The following is a 13,360-nucleotide window of genomic DNA, read 5'->3' on the forward strand; positions in this document are numbered from 1 at the left end:
AGTGCCTCACATTTGTAACATAGCAAGAACAAGACCCAGCTTTCAACACTAGAAGGACCTTGAAACTTGTCGTCCCTCAAACTTTGAGCACGCTTGCGCCATGTCCCATAGTGTTCTGTCAGAGAGCAAATGGCATGCTGGGACACTAAGTTCTCAAACTGCCAGTAAACGTTAGACAAACTGTAAAAATTCTTTGCTGGATTAAAGCCAAGTGGCCATGAAGATGTTTGTGCTGGCAAGGCAGAAAGCATGCCAGAAATTCTAGTTCCCCAAGCAACATAGTTGGAGCAGCTCTGAGCACTCTCTTGCACTGGATGGAAGGCCATGCTGCTACCTGTAGTGACTGCAAATTAGAATTCCAAGTCTGGGACTGTCCTGACAGAAAGTAAAAGGTATGATGGGGCCTATAGTTCTCCAAACAGCATTAGACTACCTGTGAGCATTAGTTGGCACACTGGTATCTGTAGTGCAGCAAACATGTACTGGAGTAGTTCCTCACACGTCTATGGAATTCCAGCATACCTACACCGAGTTGCAGAGTGACCTGCCAGGGAGTAAGGGGCACGCTGAGACCAGTAGTTCCTCATACAACCTAGTTAGACTATCACTGAGCATAATATTCAGAAAGTGGGTCTGATTGGCCAGGAGTTTTAAGACTTCCTGGCCAATCGGGAATTCAGTAGCTGCTTCCTGATTGGCTGGGAGGAAAATCAGGAAGACATAAGCAAATATTAATTTGCTAATGTCACAAACGTGGGTGGACACAGAGAGCAGTGCTCTGAGCCCCAAGTCCATCTTTTTTTAAGCCAATTAGAGCCTCAGGCTCTAATCATGTGCTCAAAAAAAAAATCATTGGAGTCCATGCATCCGACGCCCTGCATATAGGTTGCCGGATGCATTGGACAAGCCGCCACTGGGCTTAGGCTACATGTCCTCATGGAAGATCTCTTGCTAATCCAGACCAGAAGCAGGGGCTTATAGACAAGGCCCAGGTACCAATTCCAGAGCACAAAAACAAAATGCAGGCTCAGTGTTGCAGTACTTGAACACAGGCAGGTAGAGGGGTGAGGGTGCAAGATACTCCAAAACACACACAGGCATAGGAGGACAGATTCTCAAGCAAAGCCCTTCAGTAGCAGCCTTAAGTAATATTGGAGGTAGAGGAACAGCCAGCTGGTCTGAGACTCTATAAGAGCAGTCAAAGTTCTTGTAGCAACCTCTGGTTCCTTGCCCCCTAAGCACAGCACACCTGGAGCTCTAGCCAAAAGGTTCTACTCACAATGTCAAGAGACAGCTCCTTAGTCAGCTTCCCTGTGACATTCTTCAGTGAAAGGGTTCAATTTCCATCCCAGCTTCTACAGGTAATGTCCTCCAAGTCTCTAAGTCTCTTTAAGTCCAGTTTCCTTCAAGGCCCTCAGCAAAGCACATGCTGAGGCTTAACAGCAACAGCTTTTCAGTAATACAGGCTGCATTCCAGGGCCGGGGAAGGTGCTCCAGGAGAGATACTCTGAACAGACACTTCTCCCAAACTACACTTTCTGCATCTACCTCCGAGGGGTTGTCTGAGGTCAGATAAGCAGTAATAACCCAGTGGCTGACCCTCCTACCCTATTACTTGAGGCTTCTTCTGGAGGTTTATGGAGACCTATCCAGGCCAAAAAAATAAATTGCTGCTCAGCTGACAACAGCACAGCCAAAAACAACATTTCCTAAGCCCAAGTCAGGGCGCTAGGCTGGTTGGACTACGTTCCAGGCTGGTTGCACAACAGCCAGAGTCTCCTCATCATCATAGACCTTGTCTTCAGGTCTCCGACACTAAGACAGATGCCACATCCAGATCATCCTCAGGGGCTCCTGCAACTGAACTTTGCTACAATATTAGTCTGGAGATATCTCTATTAAAAACGAAATATACCCCGGTATATGTGTACAGTTCCACCAGTGCTCTTGCTGGGCCCTCTGCCAATAATCTGCTTGTACTATTAAAACGATATATATAAAACTTGTATTATTTCCATACTGGTAACCTACATACTTCTATACGTCATCTATATACTTATGGTTAATGTTATATGCTGGCTGCAGCATTTCATCTGCTCCCAACTACTTTTTTTAGATTACTGGTTAATACTGACAATTTTATTATCAAACCTAGTCTTCCACTTAGGTGGAAGAGTTCTGGTTCCCCTACATACCTACATGTTTTACCTACAGGTTAAGTGCAATATCCTGTTTGGGGAGGGCCATTTCTCATAAGCCCCCCCCCCCCCAAAAGAGAGCTACACCTAAATAGATTTTTTTTAACCAAAGTTTAGTGTTAAATAAAATTATATGGCCTGACTTAAAAAGGCTAGTCACAGAAGGTACATGAGGATGCTGGAGTGTGGGATGAAATATGAGGCATGAAGGTTATCACTGCAGAGGTTTAATGAGGTGTGACCTCCAGCATGGTCCTGATCTGACCAGCATTTTACAGGTATTTCACTGAAGTATAAAATGGGATTTGATGTGTAACTTCAGACGCACAGTCAGTGTACGGCACGACCTATAATTCATATAAATCTTCAGGGTGTACGAGTATGTAAAGTGAAATTTACACACTTCGGACTCAATGACAACAGTTTGTGTCTTGTTCATTAGGAAAACTGTTTGATATGTAAAATGCACACTTTTTTTGAAAATCTGGTGTAAACAGACATCATCCTGCATATAGGAAAACAGATTAAAAAATAATCTAAAATTAAATTAATTATGCCACACTATTTTATAAACATTGTCTGCTATGGGTGTACCCCGCCATCTTTAGATTTTTCAGTTTTTATTTTTTTAAAGCATGTACGTACTTAATTAATGGTTTTAATGGGCCATGTTCACACCAATATAGTTAATCAGGGTACATTTGAACATTTGAAGTTCTGCCTACTTTTTAATACCCTGACCTTAAATGTCCTGCTCTGTTCAATGTTAGGTAGCGTTACTTTGAAAGAAAGAGGTAATCCATATATATTAGTGCACACTAAAGCACATGCGTCTGGGGAAGAATAACCCCTCACTACACAAGGGTCGGATCCTGCAGTCAATAATGCATTTAGAAGACTGGAAGTTCGAATCTAATTGTGGGTTCAAGAGACAAATGTATAGAAAGTGTTTGGGAAATTAGTTGGTCTACAATTAAATCATGGACTAAAGTTACGTTCTCCTTACGCTGTATATAAACAAATTTACTTGTATGTGTCATCCCAAATGTATACTGAATACATTCTGTTTTTAACCACAAAATTCAGGCATGTATTTTCGGAGATGCTTGAAAAAGAATGTCAGTATGATGGCACAATGGTACCACCTAATGGTCAATAGTGAGAAAGCACATACTGATCACATCATTCTGAATTATTTTATATAGGGAATAAAAAAATCATAGTAGATATTGTTAGCCATGTAAAAGAAGGCAACAAATGATTTATTTTAAATAACGTATTTCTTACTTTAGATGTACGGTACCTTTTTATATAATACAGTATGGTGTTGCGAGTCAAAGAGAAGCTATTACAGACAAACAGGCTACAGTGAACTGGAAACCCAATGGCAAAGCAAACCTCTTACTCAAAATTATCATCCACTTATCAAAGAAACAATAGTGTAACAGCATCATAGAAAACTCTGCTTTATGCAATAAATCCTTATATAGTGTCATAAGAAATTGTGGTTCATTCAATAAATCATAATACATGTTGAGATGTGAAAATGTCAGTTATCCAAATGAACAAAATGGCCTGTAAGTGAACACCACCATCCAAAACAAAGGAGACATGCTTGTTGACAGCCTGGAAAATAGAAATCTATGATATGACCTAGAGAAACACAATTTCCAGAAAGGCAGAAAGTAGCTATTAATGAATCTCAGTGTCATTTCTGGGGCACCTAACATTGGTTCAGTTACTGTAAATGTGTCTCAATTACAACACAACAGTGCTCAGTGCATTCTCTAACTTACAATTTCAAAGATTGTTTATGTTACTGACTGCAATCCTATGATCTATAAAAGGTTGGCCTTGAGTGTGTGCCTAAGTATTGTATTTTACTCCAGATTGATGCATGAATTACTTCATTGGTAACAAAGTTATTCCCAAAGAATTTCCAGCTACAGTATAGTAAATCAAATCCAAAACTATTTCTGAAGTTACCTATTACCCTGGTTTGTCCACCTTTGAGACACTGAAAACTGTGCATGCATTTTAAAAATTAAAATTCTGTACCAATTTAACTCCTTTCATGATATTACAGATATTACAAAAAGGCAGTTCATTAAAAATGCAAAGTGCACAGAGAATTCAGGCAATACTTTTTTTGGGTTTTGTTTTTTACTTTTTTCTAACTGGTGTCTGCATAGGTTGTCCCCTTCTTTACTAAGGTATCATTATTTTGAGGTAGTGGGGCTTGAATGATCCTGAATGCATAGCATAGTGCAGTGATGGCGAACCTTGGCACCCCAGATGTTTTGGAACTACATTTCCCATGATGCTCTTGCACTCTGCAGTGTAGTTGGGCATCATGGGAAATGTAGTTCCAAAACATCTGGGGTGCCAAGGTTCACCATCACTGGCATAGTGTCTGAGCTGGAAATGATCCAGACAAAATGGTGTACCCCTGATTTCTCAGATTGGGAATTGGACAACCTTCAACCCTATCTTGTAGACACAGCTGAATTTTCTGCATAGCCAGGGCCTCCAAATACTAGAGAACTGTAAGCGTTTGGTCAAGTGGGCAAAACTCAGCCAACTAGTCCTTTCAGGATAGAGACAGATTTCAGATAGCATTGTGTGCCAAAGTGATTTATTGATTGATCGGCATGATACAAACTGGGCAAATTCCTGCATTCGTTTACATGGAATCTTGATCCACAAAGGAATTTAGTGCTGGTAAACTTATAGGGAAGGATAATAAGGAAGTTATATAATGTCCAGCATATGCCCCTGACTGGATACCAATCTAATGGATTTCTGGTAAATTATCCCCACTTAAGCCTAGTAAACACAGGCCAAATATTGGGCAGCATCAACCTGCTCAATAGAAACCATGTGTATGGCAGCCAATCCTACAAAAGTTGGCCTCTTCTACCCCCCAGGGTGGTATTCAGTCACGTGCACATTTTGCTGACAACAGTTATGACCTGTGTTAAAAGAGATGACATATCCAGTTTGATGTCCAACAAATGTCTTGTCATCCCAGCCCTTTCCACACACCACAACTTGGGCTATGTTGGTAGAACATAAACACAGAAACCCCCTTGCCCCCTGGAGTTGTCCACAACCAGGGGTCCTAGATGAGGCATGGGAGCTCCCTCCCCCACAAAATCTAGAGAAATTCAAAAAAGGGGGGAACAAGGGGGACATTGGGACTTTACATGAAGTATGTGGTAGCAAGAGAGTACAAGGTGAACTAATAGGAATGTTATTAATCATTGCAGTTGGATTTACAAGAGATAAATACAATGATAAACAAAGTAATAAACAATACATGATAATGGTAATAGTGATAATAATAGTACAACATGATAATAATATGAATATCAAAAAGTATCATAATAAAACTCCAAAGTTCACCGCAGCAGGATTAAATAAAAGCATATGTAGCATAATGCCTGCAGGACCAAGGTCTTTGTGCACCAATTAGGGTAATGTATAGTAACGTCAGAATCTGAATGTATTCAAAAGAAGCATGGCATATGATAGCTCTACGCACGTTTCGTGGCCTTTGTACCACTCATCAGGAGCAGAGCACGTGTTCAATCTATATTAAAGAGTAATATGATATTCAAAATAAGGTAAATGAAAAATAAAAATAAAAACGCATGAAAAAGGGTGGGGTAAACAAGTCACCCACACCTAATACATGCTTACTCACTTAGGTGAGTGCACTAGTGGTCTAGTAGGAGGGTGCCGCAAGCCATCCAATATACACCCCCAACCGGGAGCCATGGTGGGTAACTCAATGGAGATAGCCACAAAGGCCGCAGCACAAGCAGGCATGGAGTCACCACGAGGCACTTCTATAGAGAGAGTGAAAAATTAGAACCATTAGGAGATTTGCAAGATGTGGAGAGAGTTAAGGATTAAGAAAGATAATTGGGGGAGCTGAATGTTAAGAAGAAAAGGAAAATATAAAAGTGAGGGGACCAAACATAGCTGTGAATATAGGGGTGGAATAATAAATGAACCACCGTAAACATACACTAGGTGAAAGTTAAAAAAAACAATGGAGCCGGTAAATGGAAGTGCAGTGGTGTCTATTAGCGATAGGAATGCAGTGAAGGAGTGAGAGATTAAATGAAAAGAATGCATGTGATCTGGTGTATAAAATTCCTATTTGTTCACCTTAGTACTCTCTTGCTACCACATACTTCATGTAAAGTCCCAATGTCCCCCTTGTTCCCCCCTTTTTTTAATACAATAGGGATGGAAACGCATGACCTTACCAGGCCATGGTTTCATTTAAAGTCCCATGGAATGGAAACACATGACCTTACCAGGCCATAGCTTCATTAAAAGTCCCAATTAATGTCCATTATGTATCACATGAATTCAGGGATGGAAGTATGTGGTAATGCTCTATCAGCTGATGTATTAGTATTTCTCTGCTACTATTGACCTTGGCCAGCCCCTTTTATTTATATTCAATTATCTTATTTACCCTTTGTATTAATTTATTTTAACTTTTTTTTGTTTACTACCATATTTATAGTTTTAAATCATGTGCAATATATATTCCATTTTGGACCTGCCAGTCTTGTCTGCTGCTCTGCTGGTGCCTTGTGTGGATGTGCTGCTATGCCGACCGGCTTCCATCTCCACTTCCGGGAGCAGTGACGTACACTGCTAGTCTCCTCCCATCCTTTGCGTCATTGGACGTCTGATGGGTGGATGCGTCTCACTGTGCGTCAACGTCACGCAACTCACGCAGGATGTGCAGCGTCCTTTTATTGCTGCTACGTCCTTGCAGTTGAGTTTTACACACTGCTGGCATTATGGGGGGTAGTTCGGAGCCGGCAGACTGGAGATACATACTGGCTGGCGGAAGCCCTTCTCCCCCCAGCCAGCCATGCGGCGTGACGGTGGTGGGACGACTTGTGGTGATACTCATGGGGGCGGCTCTACGGGGGGTGTGGTCACTCGAGGCCTTTTACACACCAGATCACATGCAGTCTTTTCATTTAATCTCTCACTCCTTCACTGCATTCCTATCACTAATAGACACCACTGCACTTCCATTTACCGGCGTCATTGGTTTTTTTACTTTCACCTAGTGCAGTGATGGCGAACCTTGGCACCCCAGATGTTTTGGAACTACATTTCCCATGATGCTCCTGCACTCTGCCGTGTAGTTGAGCATCATGGGAAATGTAGTTCCAAAACATCTGGGGTGCCAAGGTTCGCCATCACTGACCTAGTGTATGTTTACGGTGGTTCATTTATTATTCCACCCCTATATTCACAGCTATGTTTGGTCCCCTCACTTTTTTTGCTCGGTGAGCCCTCACTTTTATATTTTCCTTTTCTTCTTAACATTCAGCTCCCCCAATTATCTTTCTTAATCCTTAACTCTCTCCACATCTTTCAAATCTCCTAATGGTTCTAATTTTTCACTCTCTCTATAGAAGTGCCTCGTGGTGACTCCATGCCTGCTTGTGCTGTGGCCTTTGTGGCTATCTCCATTGAGTTACCCACCACGGCTCCTGGTTGGGGGTGTATATTGGACGGCTTGCGGCACCCTCCTACTAGACCACTAGTGCACTCACCTAAGTGAGTAAGCATGTATTAGGTGTGGGTGACTTGTTTACCCCACCCTTTTTCATGCGTTTTTATTTTTATTTTTCATTTACCTTATTTTTGAATATCATATTACTCTTTAATATGGATTGAACATGTGCTCTGCTCCTGATGAGTGGTACAAAGGCCACGAAACGTACGTAGAGCTATCATATGCCGTGCTTCTTTTGAATACATTCAGATTCTGACGTTACTATACATTACCCTAATTGGTGCACAAAGACCTTGGTCCTGCAGGCATTATGCTACATATGCTTTTATTTAATCCTGCTGCGGTGAACTTTGGAGTTTTATTATGATACTTTTTGATATTCATTTTATCATGTTGTACTATTATTATCACTATTACCATTATCATGTATTGTTTATTACTTTGTTTATCATTGTATTTATCTCTTGTAAATCCAACTGCAATGATTAATAAAATTCCTATTAGTTCACCTTGTACTCTCTTGCTACCACATACTTCATGTAAAGTCCCAATGTCCCCCTTGTTCCCCCTTTTTTTGAATACAATAGGGATGGAAGCGCATGACCTTACCAGGCCATGGTTTCATTTAAAGTCCCGTGGGATGGAAACACATGACCTTACCAGGCCATAGCTTCATTAAAAGTCCCAATTAATGTCCATTATGTATCAAAATCTAGAGAAAGACACTCTTGTCTCCTGGCCCTTGGGCCTCTCATTCTCTGTGTTCCAGCTGTACACTCACCAAGACTCCCATTCTCCAATGGTCCATCTTACATTGGACAATGACATTAGATCCTCCCTTAAAGTGTTACTAAACCCAGGACCCTGCATTCACTATATCTTGTCTCCCACAGTATACAGAACACAGAAATGCAATCATTTTAGTAAATATAAACTGTTGAATACCTTTTCTCATCAGCAGTATATAGCAGTCTTGTGACTTCTATCAGTGTCTGGTTAAAACTTGTAGGAGAAGTTTCCATTCTCCTCTGACTGTCCTATGAGGCTGTAGGACCCCCTACCTTTTTGTCTGGACAGTGCTGATTGGCCCTGTGCTGATCACATGCACCCTCCCCAAAAAAAAAAAAAAAATACTCTAAAAATACTCTAGCAATACACACCACACTAAGCAGAGTGCAGAGTGATTCCAAAGACTATGTCTTATCAGGAGATGTATTGGGTGCAATGGAAGAAGGGGAGGATCAGAGAATACAGATCAAACAGCCTTTTTACACAATGCAGATGATTAACCCCTTAGGTTCCACAGTGAGTATTACAAGCATGCTTTACTGCATACCTGTATATAGACTGATTTTACTGTTGTGGGTTTAGTAACACTTTAAGGAAGTTCCTATTAAAGCCGACCTAGAAGCCATAATTCCCAATAAAGCAGACTTTGGAGCATTTACCATTCACATTGAGTCAGCATCCAAAAACTACCTTGTGGTCAGACGTACACTAGCGCATCCTGATCTTGGAGAATCTCTCCAAACTATTCTTTATAAAAAAAAATGTATATGATACTGAATAGATCTAGATGGGAGGAGAAACAACATAAGGATTAAGAGCTCCCTAAGTCTACAGGTCAACCTGACTTGAAAGATGAGGTATGCACTCTTATAGTCTTTAACATGTACCTAGAAAACTGCCTGGTCACTCCTAGTGAGATCGATACTGCCCCCTGAATAGGGAAATTGCCCTACCCAGGCAACAACACTACCTGAATAATCATTGCTATTGCTCACCTTCCTCACTAACTTATCCTTCAAGCTTGCAGAATAGAGAGAAAGGTTTCTACACAGGAAGAAAAGAGTTCTAGTCCTTGGCGGTGACTCCAACTCCCCCCCCCTCCCCCCCTTCCCCGACGCAGCATGGATTCATCCAGCAAGCCTTTCCTGCAAGATGTACAAAACTATCACTTGCTCTTTAAGGTTCTGGAGTCCCAACATTAAACCCAGCTGAACCCCAAAACATGGCCCCGAACCAACCTCTCTAAGGACCCAACTCAAGTCCTTAAACCTCTTTAAAGCGAAAGCAGCATAGGCCCATTGCAGCTTACAAAAATGGGGTCAAATGCGGATGTGTCCTGGACCACGCTCTAAAGCAGTGTTTCTCAACTCCAGTCCTCAAGGCGCCCGACAGGTCATGTTTTCAGGATTTCCCTCAGATAAAATGGCTGTCACTAAGGCAGTGAAACTGATCAAATCACCTGTGCAAAATAAGGGAGAGCCTGAAAACATGACCTGTTGGGGTGCATTGCAAGGCCCATCTCCCTAAGAACGTAGTAAATGCCTTCAACACATGTTATACATCACTATACGATCTACCTGCACACCCAAATGAAAAATTACTATGACATTACAACAGAGACGATACTTACATAACTGTCAATGTCCAAACTACCACACCTACAATTAACTCCCAAACCATTAAGACTCTGGAGGACCCAATCTCAATGGAGGAACTGTCAGAAGTGATTAAGAACACCCATACAGGCAAACCTCCTGGCCCTGATAGCTTCACACTTCATATTGCCACGTTTTAGCAGCTTACAATTCTCATTCCACAGGTGCATAGTTCTATGTAGACTCCCTATGAGTTCATATCACTGTACTACATAAACAGGGCAAAGGCCCATCTCTGTGCTTCAGTTTTCACCCTATATCCCTCCTGGGCTGGCAGAATCCTAATGCAGCCTCGGAACAAGCAGTGATAAAACAATATGCGGCTGTACAAAACTAAAAGGGATGTTTAGTAATGCTAGGATCTGGTGAACAAAATGAAGGAACTGGAACTACTGATGTATGAGGAGGATTTGGTCTTCATGGGAGTAACAGAGAGCTGGTTTGCCAGTTCACATGACTGGCTTGCATCTCTCCAGGGGTACTCCCTGCATTGAAGGGACAGGGTAGGTAGAAGAGGGGGAGGTGGAATTATTGTGGCTGGAACTTCAAAGGGAAGAAACTAATGTAAAGGTAATAAGAAAGTATAGAAAACTGCGCCAACATACAAAAAATATTGTATACACCAAATTCCCAAAATAAAGAAAATTTGTAATAAATTAATATATAATTAGTATACTTCAAAACTTATAACAAAATAGTGACAGTCAATATGAATCCATAATTAATGAGTTCATGAAAAAAAGTCCATAGATGGTCAACCCTTGCGATCCTATATAAAAACACCACGGTGGTTGCACACACTTGAAACTGCGCACACGTGCCCGTCACCTTATAGTGAGTGCGCTTACCAGATTAAAGCTTAATGAGAGCGTGGTAAATATATCCTTAGTCGCCACAGGGTACTCCTCCTCGTAATGGATCAGCATACCATAATTATGAGCAGTATTCATATGCACACATCCTATTCAATGGTCCCACAGATTGCTATCAATGGCTCAAAGGAAAAAAGGGAACCGACATAGTGTGATACTGATAAAAAGTTTAATAAGAGCAAAAAAAAGGTAGCACACTTACAAGAACATCGAGTCAATACAGCGTGTACGGTAAAGCATAGAAAAAGCCGGCCGGCATTCGGGAGCCCGACCCCTTCTGCAACGTGATGGCGTCACTGCGTGGGAAGGCACGCAGTGACGCCATCACGTTGCAGAAGGGGAGGACGGGCTCCCGAATGCCGGCCGGCTTTTTCTATGCTTTACCGTACACGCTGTATTGACTCGATGTTCTTGTAAGTGTGCTACCTTTTTTTTGCTCTTATTAAACTTTTTATCAGTATCACACTATGTCGGTTCCCTTTTTTCCTTTGAGCCATTGATAGCAATCTATGGGACCATTGAATAGGATGTGTGCATATGAATACTGCTCATAATTATGGTATGCTGATCCATTAAGAGGAGGAGTACCCTGTGGCGACTAAGGATATATTTACCACGCTCTCATTAAGCTTTAATCTGGTAAGCGCACTCACTATAAGGTGACGGGCACGTGTGCGCAGTTTCAAGTGTGTGCAACCACCGTGGTGTTTTTATATAGGATCGCAAGGGTTGACCATCTATGGACTTTTTTTCATGAACTCATTAATTATGGATTCATATTGACTGTCACTATTTTGTTATAAGTTTTGAAGTATACTAATTATATATTAATTTATTACAAATTTTCTTTATTTTGAGAAGTTGGTGTATACAATATTTTTTGTATGTTGGCGCAGTTTTCTATACTTTCTTATTGCTGTTAGGTGTGTGTATCCCACTTATTTCTGCTGCCTTCCTTATAGATTAATTCTATAATAATTTTTGTTTGTTTTTTGGCTAGCGCAATTCATTTTTTCCCTTAATGTAAAGGTAAAATGGGGGGAATGCTACAGGCCCCCGACCCTGATGGATGAAGAAGAGACTGATCTGTCAGTTAGAAATGGTGGCAAGGCAGGACAATGTAATCATAAAGGGTGACTAATTATCCAGATATTGACAGAGCAGATGAACTGCTCACTCTAAGCCCACATACACACGGTCGGAGATTTCCACAACCAAATCTGTCGGATTTTGTCCGTCAGATTTAGTCTGACGGATTGTGTCCAAAACTGTTGCATACACACGGTCGGACTAAGTTGTCGAAAAATCCGATCTTTCAGAACGTGATGACGTAATTTCGTTACGATGGGACTACATTCAGGCTAGTAGCCAATAGCTTTGATGTAGGAATTTGATCTGAGCATGCGTGGCACTTGGTCCGATCAAAATTCTCTACACATGATCGGATTACGTCCGACCGGCCCAGTTGGTCGGGAAATATTTCCAACATGTTGGAAAATTGGGTCTGACGGAGATTCGGACGGAATCAGTCCGATGCATACCACACACAGTCGGATTATCTGACGACACGGTCCGATAAGACGCATTCCGACGGATTCTCCGACCGTGACTTTTTAAATGTCTTGATGGAAATTGTAGGAGTCAGTTGGTGGATGCCCCAACTAGAAACAAGGCTCCTCAGTTTTACTATGTAAAAGAAGGGGTATAATAGACAAGATGATAGTGTTAGCAACACAGCAAGGAATGTACTCTTGTGGCTAGCAGAGGCCAGTGTTTTAAAAAAAACTGGAAAAATCACCAGGACCAAATGGCTTGCAGCTGAAAGTCCTAGAAGAACTTAGCTAGGTCATTGCTAGACCTTTATTTCCAATATTTAAAGGAAAGCTTCCTGACTGAAATGACAACAGCAGATTGGCGTAAGGCTAACGTGGTATCAATATTCAAGAATGGACCGAGATGTATACCTGGAAACTACAGGCCAGTCAGCCTAACAACAATAGTTTGAAAACTATTGGAGGCGATAATAAGGGACCATATCCAGAAATTTGCAGCTAAGAATAGTAGCATTAGTAGTAATCAGCATGTATTTATGAAAGATAATTTTGCCAGGCAAACCTATTAACATTCTGTGAGGAATTGAGCTGTAATCTGGATAAAGGAAGGCCGGTGGATGTAGTTTATCTAGACTTCGCCAAAGCATTTGACACAGTCCCTCATAGATGCTTGATCTACAAATTGAGGTCTGTTAGTGTTGAGGATAGTGTATGTACCTGGATAGTAAACTAG

At 41.4% G+C, this 13,360-nt stretch overlaps 1 protein-coding gene across 3 annotated transcripts in view; it reads right to left on the minus strand.

Annotated features, from left to right (window-relative positions):
• Positions 1-13,360, minus strand: part of STAC3 (SH3 and cysteine rich domain 3) — a 172,390-nt gene that overhangs the window by 50,842 nt on the left and 108,188 nt on the right. The window lies entirely within an intron of this gene.

Source organism: Lithobates pipiens, unplaced genomic scaffold (assembly GCF_037356315.1).
Source record: "Lithobates pipiens isolate NorthernLeopardFrog02 unplaced genomic scaffold, aLitPip1_a1.2 Scaffold_16, whole genome shotgun sequence".
NCBI lineage: Eukaryota > Metazoa > Chordata > Amphibia > Anura > Ranidae > Lithobates > Lithobates pipiens.